Source organism: Hippopotamus amphibius, chromosome 2, assembly GCF_030028045.1.
Source record: "Hippopotamus amphibius kiboko isolate mHipAmp2 chromosome 2, mHipAmp2.hap2, whole genome shotgun sequence".
NCBI lineage: Eukaryota > Metazoa > Chordata > Mammalia > Artiodactyla > Hippopotamidae > Hippopotamus > Hippopotamus amphibius.
In genome coordinates this window covers 113,157,888-113,172,061 of record NC_080187.1, presented here as the reverse complement: position 1 = coordinate 113,172,061, position 14,174 = coordinate 113,157,888, and the positions used below count along the sequence as shown (strand labels likewise).

Genomic DNA, 14,174 nt, shown 5'->3' with positions numbered 1-14,174 from the left:
CCACTCCAGGAATGTATTGGTATCCCGGACCAATGAAAATGGCATGCTGCTTTTGTACAAAAGAAATACTGAAGCTGACAGAGTTTCTGCTTGATTGAAAATAGATTTGAAGGACAGACATCTGCTCAAAAATTAGGACCTCTAAGCCCCAATCTAGGAACTTGATGATTTTTAAAAAATAACAAAATGTGTGTGCTTTAAAAAAATGATATTGGGACTTTCCTGGTGGTCCAGTGGTAAAGAATCTGTCCTGCAATGCAAGGGACAGGGGTTCGATCCCTGGTCAGGGAACTAAGATCCCATATGCTGCAGGGCAACTAAGTTTGTGTGCCATAACTACTGGCCCACATGCCTCAACTGGAGAGCCCATGTGCCTCAAACTACAGAGCCCACGTGCCCTGGAGCCCACACTCCACAACTAGAGAAGAGAAAACCTGTACGCCATAACTAGAGAGAAGCCCATGTGCCACAGCAAAGAGCCTGTGCACCGCAATGAAAGACCCCACATGCTGCAACAAAGATCCCACATGCCACAACTAAGACCTAATGCAGCCAAAAAAAAAAAAAAAAATGATGTTGACCTGAACAAAATTAAGCTGAGGTGAGGAATAGCCTCTGAGAATTAGAAACTCATGGGTTTGTTTCATATGTACAAGTTAGACACAGAAAAATACAGGCTCTATAGTCATCTATTGTAGGAGTGGTGGGCTGCACCCCACAGACCTACAAGGACTGTACTTGCCCAGCTTCAAGGCTGAAAGAAGAGCCCGGAGTCAGCAACAGAGACATCAATACCTTATAAGCATCTTGTTCAGCACTTGAAAATGCATGGAAGTCTCTTTCCCAGATTTCTTTAAAGTCCATATTTTAAAATACAGGCTTCAAAGATGAAGGCCACCTCTTAAGACATGATATAGCCATTTATCTCTATGCATTGTGTCATAAGACACACATGTCGACTGAAAGAAAAACACACAATGTGAGAGTTGTAAGCTAGGTTTAATTCAGGGTCTTGACTGAGGACTACAGCCCAGGAAACAGTCTCTCAGAAGGTTCTGAGGAACTGCTCCAAAGAGGTAAGTGGGGGTAGTTTATATGAGATTTTTGTTAGAGAATACATGCAGTCAAGCATATATCTTGGTAAAAGATTATTGCTAGTTACAAAAAACCAGATATCTCAAGTTAATGATTGTAGTGCTTTTCTGTGTATGGGAAGGTACAAGAAGCAGGGTTCATGAAAATTCTCACTGAAATTCATCCACCTATCTAAGGGTCTGCTGGTCCAAAGCACAGAGCATCCTGTTATTGCCTTAATCTCCATCTGAAGTACTGAGTGCACTGCAGGTCAGCGACTTCAGCAGGTTAATCTTTATAGACTTGGATGGTGAGTGAAACGCTCTTTGCTCTTTGTTTGCACACAACTGGCACAAGAAATTGCCTAAAGCCAGCACCTATCACTCTTTCTGTAGAAATAACTTTGCTTATCAGAAGACCCTCAAACCAGGTAAGAGACTGCTTCCTCCATGCCAATAAAAATACCAGATTCATCTGTTATAAAGAAGACGAATGAGGACTTTGCTTTTCAGCCTTTTCAGGGAGTCAGCAGTCCCTGTTCGATGGCTGAGATATGTGCCTTTACTGACTACCAATTCATTTTTTCCAGAGTTCTTTCATGTTTCTGAATCCAGAATTTTAGAAATTAGTAAAATGAATTTTGTGAACTAACTCATTTAAAGAGCTGAGTCAATAAATTAAGGACTTTTTAATTTCCAATTTTACTTTCCTTGTGAGAGTTAATATACACAGTTGACTGTATCAGCAGGTTCCACATTTGAGGAGTCAACTTACCTGGATAGAAAATATTAAAAAAAAAAATTCCAGAAACTTCCAAAATGCTAAACTTGAATTTGCTGTGCACCAGCAACTATTTACATAGCATTTACATAGTATTAAATATTATAAGTAATCTAGAATTGATTTAAAGTACGTGGGAGGATGTGTGTAGGTTATATGCAAACACTATGCCGGTTTATATAAAAAGACTTGAGCATCTGTGAATTTTGGTATGAGGAGGGAGGGGTTCTGGAACCAAAAATATGAATATACTTATATTAATGTATTTATATATTTATACAAAACTGCAAAGTATATCTGTATATACACGCGTATCTAATAAGAGGAGTTGAGGTGTGTGGCTCTATGTGACAGCCCTTGTTTCATCCTTTTTAAGAGCACATTCCCCTTTCTAACCACATACTGAGCAGCCCAAGGGGGAGACCATGTATTGTCCTTACTCACCTTCACAGAGCGTGACACCAAACAGGAGCTTCAAGTAAGTGTATTCCTCCACCTTGGGTCGGAATCCCAAATCTCAGTGGTCACCTTCGTGTGGAGAAGCTGGAAGCTGGAACCTGCTGGAAGCTGCACGGGCTCTCGGCAGCAGGGCAACAGAAGCCACTGAGAACCAAACCCTCCCTTGCAACCCAGCACCCCGGTCACCAGCAGGGGGCAGTCTGGAGGGATGTTGCCTCCTGGGTATTAAACAGCAGGCAGCACCGGTTTTATCTTTGCTCAGTTGTAAATTGGGCATCAAACAAGCATCTTTTCCTTAATGCAGAGGTTTTGCTCAGCACATGGTTGCCATTCTCTCATGAGACCAGAGCTGAGTTTCACCCTCTCTCCTGCTCTCTTTTTCTGGGAATAACCTCCATGGGGTCTGTTCTGTCCCCACTCCTCCAGCCTTGGCCAAGTCACTAAAAGATGCTTTTTTGGATGAAGAGCCTGCTCCACTCAACCCCCAGCCTGTCCCTGATCCCTGATTTTGACAAAAGGGCAGTCATGCCCATGAAACTAGGAATTTGGTTTTTTTTTTCTAACTGCAGTGAGATACAAAGGCTGCTTCTCTTTGTCAACCAGATCTCCCCACTGTTGACATTTGCATCTGCTCAGAGATATTCCTAGCCAGAAAATTCATGGGCCAAATGAGAGATAGGAAATTCCTCTGAGGGTTCCTGAATTGAATGTAAATTCTACTCTGATGTGGAGAATGAAATTGCTGCTCAGTCATTCCCCTTGTCAACATTCCAGAGGCTGTCCTTGTCATTAGGGCTGGCTCTTTCTGTCTCCTCTTTGTGCACACCCTCCAGGAAACTCAGAAGTAAGTTAGTTACTGGTACAACGCCTAAGCTTCTTTTGTTTTATTTCTTCTTTATAAGGGGGGGTGTTCAACTTTGGGGAAACAATGTGTTTATGTGAAGCAAAAAAGTTAAGCATATGAAAACCGTCTCTACTCATTTTCCTTTTCCCCTTCTTCCCGCATCAACCTTTCCAAACGTCAGCCCCAATTTCTTGTTCCCAACCTTGATGTGACACCATGTGACATTCTCAGGGCCTGGAATTTGGTCTTTCAGAGCTGGTTCTGCTCCAAGTCCTCAGTGACCTTTCATCCTTTCCTCCACACCCCTCCCTGAGCTGCCCACAACAAGGGAAACTGCAGTTCCCAGAGCCAGAGAAAGACAGAGGGAGAAAGACAGACAGATAGAAAGAGATAGAGGGATGGAGAGAGAGAGGCAGAGAGGAAGGGAGACAGAGACAGACAGACAGACAGAGAAGCAGAGGGATGGAGAGAGAGAGAAATGACAAGCGTTGACAAATGGGAGACGAAAAAGCAGAGGGAGAGCCAGACTAGAATCCAGGAAAGTCACAGAACGCAGAACAAATGTGTCTGGATCTACTCTTCTTTCCTAATCAATAATCCTCTTTCACATGTTTACTGGAAAATACTGAGATTGAACACTAAGAAAACAGTTTTCTTTTCTTTTCCAATCAGTTGGTTTTTTCTTTTAACTTGACTGATTTGGTGTGCTACAATTTGTACTTGCTGTGACCACAGCTCTGCTGGGGCTGCCCTGGGCTCTGGGCAGTTCTCTATTAAGAGCCACAGATGCTGGGAAGGGTCCATCCTGCCTCCTCTGGGGCCACAGCAGCACGTGTTTGAATCTCAGGCGTCCATTCCAGGCTGGTTCTGTTGGAACGGAGGTCTTCCTTGCCCCCTGCCCTTCGGCATCCCCACTGTGCTCTAGATGTGAGCACACTTCCCCAGGAGGGCTGCAACTCCCAGGAGCATTTCTTCAGCCCCAGGAGGGAGGGGACAGCCAGGCTCCACAGCCTCCACCAGGACAGACCCCATTCCGGAGGTCCTTACCTGCTCGGGATGGCTTGTTCATAGCTGAAGCATTCTTTTTCTCTTTCTATCCTTTTTATTTTTGTGGTAAGGATTTCCGGGATGCTAATTATGATTTTCATTCTTTAACATACATTCAAACATGAATATCATGGATGTATTGCTACTGTCACCTAATGGGTGACAGAGGAACTTAGGAATTAAGTAGGAGATATAGACCCCCAAACCTGTCCTTTTACTTTATTTTATTATTAATGGGATAACAGCAAGTACTTTTCCCATTAATTTGCCATTTGTTTTCAGTGCTGACACATGAACAGTGAAGAACCCGTCAGTGTGGGCTGCAGCTGACCACCCACCCGAGCCTTACCTGGCCTCTGTGTTGGGACAAGTTGGCTGCGTTGGACACTATGCTGAAGAGCCTGGGTCATGCTGATGGACAACTACAGCCCCCCAGTTCCTCCGCACACACAACCGCCCCAGGCCGCAGGCTGTCACAGCAAAGGGCTGGATTAGAGTAGGTGAAAGAATCAGCCCCTTAGAGGCAAGTCTTTCTCCCAGGAGCAAGAAACTGGATGTGCAAGTTGGCACCTTTGCCTGTCAGTGTGGGGTCATCCCTGGGGACAGAAGGGAGAAGTTGCCATGGCAACTGAGTGCTTAGATGTCCCTGGGGGTCTTTCTGCTGAGAGTGGCCAGTCTCCTTGGAGACGATAATGTTGTTTTAGGCATACTCTTTTTTGAGCGGAAGAGCCTTACTTTTTAGAGTGAACTTAGTGATGAAAAGAATCTCTGCCAACCCAGAGGATAAAGCCTGCTAATGACCTGCTGTCCTGTTTGCCGCATAGAAATAATGGGCGGATTCTCTCTCTGCAGCCCGAGAGTGCCCTGGAAATGACGACGCCTGTCCCAAGTGCTCTCAAATCAGTGACTCAAAGAAGTCTTCCATCTCCAGTCTCACATTAAACAAAACAAAACAAAAAGAACAAGTCTCCTAATATTTCTTAATCTTTTTGGTTAAGCAAGAGCCTAGAACACTTTTCAAAATCAGTTTTCCGGAGGGAAGTATAATGTACACGTGATATCTTGCACATAGTAAAGTCTACAGTTCAGTGAGTTTTGACAGCTGTACACAGCGAAAGGGAGACAGGATACCTCCATCACCCCCAAAAGGTTCCTCCTGTTTCTTTGCTATTCATCCCTTCCTCTGCCCCTGCCCCAGGCAAGCTCTAATCTGATTTTTGTCACTAAAGGTCAATTTGCACTTCCAAGATGTTAACATGAAAAAATGATATAGTACCTGGACTTTTGTGTCTGGCTACTTTCACTTGGAGTAATGACTTTGAAATTTACCCATACTTACCCCAGTAGTTAGTCCTTTTTATGTTGCTCACTACCCATTATGCAGATATATCTCACTTTGGTTACCCATTCTCCTGTTGATGGACATTTGGGTGGCTCCCACTCTTAGGGTGTTGTGAATATCCTAAACATTCATCTACACATCATTGTGTGGACATTTTTTCATGGATAGGTACCTAACAATGGAATGGCTAGGTTACATATTCCCTGTAACTTTTTAAGCTGCCAGTTTTCCAGAGTGGTGCACCATTCCAGTTGGCTGAATTCCACTACTTGGAAGTGTTTTTCCTTTATTCATCCCAGTGGGTGTGGAGCAGTGCCTCATCCTGACTTTGATCTGCGTTTCCCTGGTGACTAATGATCTTGAGCATCTCTTCATGTGCTAATTGGCCACCATAACTTTGCTTTTGAGAAACGTCTGTTCAAATGTTTTGTCTTTTTTAAAAATAGGTTATTTTTCTTCTAATTCCCCCCCCACACACACACACCTCTGGTGGTTGTTTTTCATATTTTATACAAAGTCTATAGTTCTTATCTGCAAGAGTTACAGTTTGTTAGGGGTTTTCACTCCACCATATTGGGGGCAAAATACCCAGTAAATTTTGGAAACGGAATCCTCATTTACTGGCCCATGTGGGGAGTGTTTTAATCAATGGGTGCATTCAAGAGATATATCCTTTTATGATAGAAAAACAAATGAAATGATTTCATTTTTTAATAAGAAAATTTTCAAAGAGCGTATTCTTTCCTTCTGGTCAATTACATCATTAAGGTTTTTTTTTTTTTCCAGTAAAATATTGGAACATAATATTTTCCTTTCTCTGTGTTCTTTCACTATATTTTGAATTTTACTATATACTAATAATTGGCTAATGACTAGGAATTTTTAAACAACATGTTGCTTGAATTCAAGCATTGACATAAAAATAATGCGTGTTTAGAGATATCCAAATTGATTAAGGTAGATTCCTTCTAATGGAAACTGCTTTAATATATAATTATTAATATGATATATAATAATAAACATTATTTTATTGGGCAATTTATCTAATTTGTTTACAGATTTTTTAAGTACTTAAGTAGTTTGGTTCACAAGGCTAAACATATTTCCACAGCCTTGGATACAACATTAATTTGTGTTATAAACCCTTTCTTTATCTATAATACCACTTCAAACTCTATTACAAGTGAAATTTAAATTATCATCAAGTTCTGAATTAAAGGAATCCAAGCTTAAGAGTTTGGCAGACTTCAGCTCCAAACAGAAGATGTTTTCACTACTACCTGTGATTCAGGTTGGGACAGTGTTGTACCATGTGTTGGTACTGATGGTATATGGGTTTACATCTCAATTTGGAGTATTCCTGTTTCTATACCCTACTTTTAAATAAAAACCCCTAATAAATTTTAGAAAATTGAGTTTGTCTATTTATGAAATTTACCCTTTTCAAAGGTGTGTGTTTAGTCACTGAGTATTACTTCTTTGATTTCAGTGCTGATCCAGGTATTAAATAGAAGGAAACTTTGGAAATATAGTCTTAATTCAAGGTTTCAGATTTATACTCTTATGCATGTGCCAAGTCCTGAAACAGACCAACCCACCAGAAACAGAGAGATTCTACATTCTCTGGCCTCTGATTTAGCCTGAATAAGAAAATGAGGATTCTTACACATATCCCCCTAATATAGTATAAGTTTCTGCAGCTAATGAAAGGATTTTCTATCATTAAGTCATTTTTAATGGATTAATTATAGGGTAGGGTTGACATCTCTATGATAACAGGCTGTGTTTCCTACCTCTGATTATTAATGGAGATAATATTTTTATTATCAATAAACAATATTTCCTAATATTTCTCTGCCAGTCAATCAGTTTCCCCCTAACCCTTCACCCTTCTGTCATTAAGATCAAGGGAATAAGGTTTATCTCCCAGGAAAAGTGATGGGACAGGAAACGGAGATGTCATAGGGGTAAGGAAGTGAGAAGATATGATGAAAGAGACATTCCCAACCGTATAAGAATGGATGTCCTTTTAGAACAGGGAAGGAAGAGAAAGAAAGTGGGAGACGTTCCTTGAGCCTTTAAAAGGTGGCCCAGCACCCTTGTCCTCCACACTTGAGCAAAAGTAGGTTGTGAGAGACACTCCCGTTGAAGGCCAGAAGCCCAGGACAGCTTCCCTGTCCCTCTCAGGATGTCTGGGGATGGTGGAGCAGAGAAGGGGTCTAGAAAGATGGACCTGAGATAACTACCTGGCCTCTTGAAGACACACCTGTGGCATGCAGGTGACTCAGAATTCCTAAATCCCCTGGAAGAGGGGTGGGAGGTAATAAAGGGACCACAGGACTTCAGAGTTGCTGCTGGGTGTGAGGACCCCAGTGAGTGGAGGGTAGCATGTCAGAGACCTTGCACTTCAGCATCAGGTGCCTGCAGAAAACCATCACCAGGATTTCACAGACGAGACCAAAAACCCCTACTGAAGGCCATCCAGTCCCAGTGGCCAGCCACAGACCAAACTCCCCCTTGACCCATGTCAACATAAGAGGGGAGGAATGGCCCTTGGAACTTAAACTTTGAAATCCTGTTACCCAAAGGGGGTGTTTACCTGGAAGAGTGTATTTCAAATGAAAAGAAGGCTTTCCTTTAAATGATAACCATTGATGACAATCACTGACAGTATATTTGAGCCACTCCCTGTTTTAAGAGTCCTCATAATGATTCCATGTGGCCTGTGCTACTGGGCACCCCCAAGTCCCAGACAAGCAACTGAGGCTCTAAGAGGGGGACTGATGAGCCTGGGAGCAGAGAAGCTGGATGTGAGGGAAACATGCCCACCTCTCCCAGGTTCAACATCCCCCAGGAGCTGCTGTCATGGGGGCATTTGCACCCCCTCCAATACCAAATGTGGAGGCCACCAAACTGGATAAGACCAGGTGTGCACACTCTGGGAAACGTGTGCTTCTGAGACATTTGGGTTGTATGTACCCTCCAACCCTGCACGTGGTTTCCCAAACCTAGTCATTTTTCTCCCAACACAGAGACAGAGAGGCCACATGAAAAGGAGCCCCATAGATGTTATTTTTAAATTTTAGCCAATAATATAGAACACTGGTACTATCAAACTACCTATGTATCTTCTAAAAAAAAATCTAAAACAATGGGTTTAAGTTAAAATCCCCCATCTACCTTCTTGATATGGACGTAAAGTATCCAGTACAAGCCAGGGGGTGGGCTCAAGCAGCAGCTGTCACCTTCTACACCCTGAGTTCTCAGCAAAGTGGATGTAACCATGGCCACCCACATAGATCATGTAAAAAAAAGGTTGAATTCTCCCCTCCCTTCCCCCATGGCTCTTGACAAATAAACAAACAGGCAGCCTGTGAAATGGAACACCCTGGGGGCTGGTGGATGACTTGTGGACGTGAGCTGTTATGGAAGAATCCAGCCACAGAGCAGGACTCAGGGTTCCTGTGATGGATGTGAGACCTGTAAAAGGAGTTGGTAGGAAGTGGGCAGCAGGAATTGGGGCCCTGTGGTGTGGCAACAAGCAGAACTGCAGGAAAGTTCTGTCCTTTGGCCTCCAGTCCTCCTCCTCTCAATTCCCTGTCCCAGGAAAGCTGCAGGCCCACATATCAAGCTTAAGTTCAGTGATAGACTGAATTGTGTACCTCAAAAGCCATATGTTGGAGTTTCAGCCCCCAGTACCTCATAATGGAACTGTATTTGGAGAGAATCTTTTAAGTAGTGATTAAATTAAAATGAGTCATTAGGGTGGGCCCTAATCCAATCTGGTTTATGTCCTTCTAAGAAGAGGAGATTAAGACACAGAAATGCACAGAAGGGAAACCATGTGACGACACAGAGAGGGGATGACCATCTACAAGCCAAGAAGAGAGGCCTCAGGATAAACTAACCCTGCCGATACCTTGATCTTGAACTTCTGGCCTCCAGGACTGTGAGATGATAAATGTCTAATGTCTAGGCCACCCCATTCTTGGTACTTTGTTAGGCAACCAGAGCTGACTGTTACAACTTCCCGTACACGGGTTCAGCCACTGGTCCTGAAGCCGAATCTGGCCTCTGTACCCTGACACCAAGTTAAATCTCAGAGACAGAGTTTTGGGTGAAGTAGAGAAGAATAACTTTACTGCTTTGCCAGGCAAAGGGGGCCACAGCAGGCTAATGCCCTCAAAACTGTGTGTCCCAATTGGTGGGGGGTGGGGGGGTGCTGTGAGGAGTGTTATCATCCAGGGGTGGGGTTGCTAATAAAGATCAGGGTGCAAGTGCAGGGCCCACACTCCTTCAATCCAGAGAACATCTGGCAGAAGGTGATGATGGGCAAACTGTGACCGTCTCTGGAATGAAGAGTGCTTCATCCGAGTCTTCCATTTGGTGGGGGTTTTAGTTCTGCAGAAGAGCTCAAAGATAATGTCATGTGTATCCCTTGAAAAGGAACCAGGACCCTGCCCCAAGATGGCACTATTGTTTCTTGACTCTTCCTACCCTGCCTCCACAGCCTCTCCCTTCCCTGATTAGCAACTGTTTGAACCTGCCCTTTGGAACTCAGAGAATGGGACACGGACAGGCTTTTGTGCCCAGAAGCCCCATAGAGTTCTACTCAGTTTCAGTGCTTGCCCCAAGCTCTGCTCCCAGGTGCACCTCAGCACCAGCCTTCTGCCCCAGCCATCCCCCGCCTCTCAGCCCTTGGCACCATGTGTCCCTCACTGACATGGCCATTTCAAGAATGTTGCTACTGCTCCAAACGTCTTTTAAAATTTGTTAACAGAACCGAAGTCACCTTCTTTGAACCAGCTCAGCTGTGAGCAATCTAAGGATGATCTGATTTTTAGAAATAGGATCACTGCCTTACAGTCAGGAATTTTGATGGGAAGAGCCCCCCAGGAGTTGGGGCAGATGTTGTTAGAATTAGAAGTTCCTCTGACAGGACATGGAAAGCCCTCTTTCCAAGGCCCTTCTAATCCCAGATAACAGGGACACAATGGCGGACACCAGTCTTTGTCATAGAAGAGAGTGTGGTGGTATAAAATGATGGCTTGTGTGTCCAGACACCCCACATGCAATAGATTCAATTGTTGAGAAAACCACAGCTCAGAAAGTTTAAACGACCAACCTGTCAGTGATAGTTAGAGATTCCATTTTACATTCACTTACCATTGACCGGGCACCATACCAAGTGATTAAAATGCATCTTGTTTAATCCTCCCAGCAACTGACTGAATTTAAAATTATTATTTTTATTGTTGCAGTTTACAGACAAGGGCACTGATCATTGAAAACGTTAAGTGATCTGCCCCCGAACCACAGAGTTATTAGGTTGCAAACCGGGGAGGACCAGGCCCCCTGGGCTGCAAGGCCCATCTGCCAACCCTCCTTTCCTAACATCTTCCAAGCAGTACAGCTGTGTGTGGCCTGGTCCCACCCAGAAGACAAACCCTTTCACTCTGCTTTTCCCAGCCAGATCCCTCCCTTCTGGCAAGGAGGTGGGACATTTCCTATCTGAGAAGGCACTCCTGTGTGAGAGTGAACTTTCCAGTCCCCATAGAGGCCCACCCAACCCATATTAGGAGAGAAACACTTCAAACCAGTCTTACTGAAGACGTTTGAGGAGCTTTGAGTAGCCATCGCTTGAACGTTCAGTTTAGAAATATTTTTAAATATTTCCAAGAAACATGACCAAACCCATCAAAGACGTGAATACCTCAGTGTTTGTTCCCATTGCAAAAGATGTGTTCACATATCTTGGCATTTGCAGAATAAGTGGAACTTGTACTAAATCTGGCATCTCAGAACTTCACTACGCAAAGCTGCATCTGGGAACATTCTGTGGTTTGCAAATGCTCTTGGGAAATGGAGATCTTATCTTCTATTTAAGTTCTGGTGCCTCTCAATGTGAAATGGTTTTCTGCATCCTCACCTAGGTGTGTAATCTGGATCAACCTGGAGGGGCAAATTGTAGCATTTGTGTTGCTATAGTTATAGTACAGTATTGGACTGTGAACAGAGAGAAAAAACTATAGAGCAATCATCAAAAATAGATCCCTGGTAAAATAGCTGGAGATGTGCTCCATATTATAAAATAGATGTTAAATATTGGATAAAGGAAAAGGTACTCTTCATGTGCTTATCCTTCTTCTGGGACCTTGGCAAGCCAGGCTTTCCAGGATTGGCTCTGTTGACCCAGCGGACTGTGAGCCAATCCTGTTGCCCGAGGCACTCTGAACAGGTCTAAAGAAGCAGAGCCCTGCAGATATGGTGGCCTATTAGGGAAGATGTCTGGATGTCTCCCCCAGAGACTCACAGGGTGATTTGTAGTACCCAAGGGGGCAGCAAGATGAGGCTTTTTAAAGATGTCCTCCAGAGTAATGTGCAAATGCGCAGTGACGTGCTAGCTTCCCAGCTTACCAGCGAGTACTATGAGCACATGTAAGTGAATTTTCTGGAAGGAATGACTATATCATCTATTAATAGCAAAGTCACCCATAAGTGAGTATCTGAGGAGTCAAGTATAAATGCTTTCTGGGAAGCCCTTCTAAGGCTAGTTTGGTTGTTCTGAAACATCTCCTGGTTTGCATGGTATTTAGGTACCCAGACTAGTTGGGAGTCTGTACACCCTCTGTATTGGCAGGACATCTCATGATTTTGCTGGGAACACCCTCAGAAGACACTCAAGGGGAGGTCTGTGGCTGCCATGTTGCTGCCATAATACACATTGCAGGCCATGAAGCCAAGAGTCACAGTTCATCTGATCTTTCATTTGGTGTTAGAGCCTGGCCTGCAGCATCTTCATATTGGTGTGAACCTCAACTGTTCCCACAGATGATGGGGAACCACTTCTACCACTAGGAAGGAGCCACAAAGCAGAACCCTTATTAACCTGGAGGAACGGTCTGTGATGCCTGAGCAGAATGTGTGGGAGCTTCTTCTGATTCGTCTCATCCCTCCAAAGACCCACAGGGCAGCAGGTGCTTCCTCATAAAGGAGTGTCCTTCAGAGCCCTGAGACACTTCCCAGCTTAGAAACAGTAAAACTCCCAGAGAATCATTCTCTGCAAGCCAGCACACTGTCCGCAACCACGAGGGACCACCATGTAATCTGTGGTCACTCCCCAAGCTTACATAATTGCCCCAGGAAAACTCAGAGGTCCTGTAGGAAACTTGGCTCCACAGTGTGGGATTCTGGCCAAATCATTCAGTCTAAGCTTTCAGTTTTCTTATCTGTAAAATGGAAATAGGAAAATCCAGATGGCATGGGCCGTTGTGACGATTAAATAAGACAGCACATGTAAAGCCACACTGCATCAGAAGCAACTACTGCATGGACCCATTGGAAGTCATGGAAGAAAGGGTGGTGTGGAGAGATGCAGAAACTCTCTGTGTTTAAGGGACAGGGATGATGTGGTAGTGCATTTAGGGTTCCCATGCCCCACTGCCCCAGTGACCACTGAAAAGAAGAGTGTGTGTCCCCTTCACCCCAAAAGTCATCTGTAAGGCCTGAACACAGACAAGCAATCTCCACTCTCTTGCACATGAGAGCTTGCTTTGCCATCTCAAGGCATTCTTGGTTCATTTTAGATAATTACAGCTGTGAAAGAAGGTGGGTATGGAGAAGAGACTCCCTTTCTGTGGATTCCCAGGGTCTGCTGCAGGACAGCGAGCAGGGTCCAGCACCAATGCCACTCAGACTGTGCCAGGTATTGAACCATCTCTCGAATGTTTAAGATTGACCTTCAGGGAGGAAGAAAATTTCTTGTACCTCTCTAGGTTCTTCTGGCTGGTCCAGGAATTAAATTGACATGAGACAGATTGACAGGAGCATATTAAACAAAAGTTTAATAACTGTATACATGGGAGAGACCCAGGAAAACTGAATAACTTGTTAAATGGCCGAAACACTCACCTTAATACCATCTTCGGCTACAGATGAAATAAGATGTTGGGGGTGGGGTGGGTTTGGAACTTCAAAGGGGAAGAGATGGAAAAAGCAAACATTAGGTAAACAAATGTTTGCTGGGCCCTACGGAGACAATTGGACACACAGTGGACTCTAATCTCTAGGCCCTGCCAAGTTTTCCCTACCACACATAGCCCATATTCTTTGCAGATATCTCTGCAAGATATATCTAGCTCTAGTCCAGGAACTGGCCCTCTATCTAAATTCTTTCAGGAAATTAGGGGGAAGGTCTGAGTCTTATGGGCCTTGATTGCTTTTAGCTTGACATAATCCGCATGTCAAAGAGACATTTTGGGGTGCCAAGTTTTACTTCTCTACAGTCCAAAGCCAACTGAATAAATTTTTATAAACCTCCTTTCCTGACCTCTTGATGGAGTTTTAACAGAACTACATAAATAATAGGAGATTTCTGAAATGCAAACTTTTCACAAACATTCCACAAACAAAAAAAAAAAAAAATGCAGCTTGCTATGATTTGGGTTCTTCATTTATTTTGCTGTTGTTGTGATTTAAAATGTTAATTGTAGTGAGTTTAGAAAACACTGAGCTATATAAAAAAGGAATGCTGTAATTAACTGCAATCTCAGTGCTGTTTACTGAAAAAGATACACAGCCTAAAAGTTGAGAATGATGTTTTATTCAGCATACTTATGGAGGACTATA

At 43.7% G+C, this 14,174-nt stretch overlaps 1 long non-coding RNA gene across 2 annotated transcripts; it reads left to right on the top strand.

The window, feature by feature from the left end:
- The first annotated feature begins 1,428 nt into the window (after positions 1-1,428).
- Positions 1,429-5,132, top strand: LOC130846752 (uncharacterized). 2 transcript variants are annotated; one of them, XR_009051624.1, is made up of 3 exons: positions 1,429-1,504; positions 4,504-4,700; positions 5,057-5,132. It is a non-coding gene; the product is annotated as an uncharacterized LOC130846752 (long non-coding RNA). The 2 variants fall into 2 exon arrangements; XR_009051625.1 differs by having other exon boundaries at positions 4,504-4,704.
- The last annotated feature ends 9,042 nt before the right edge of the window (positions 5,133-14,174 follow it).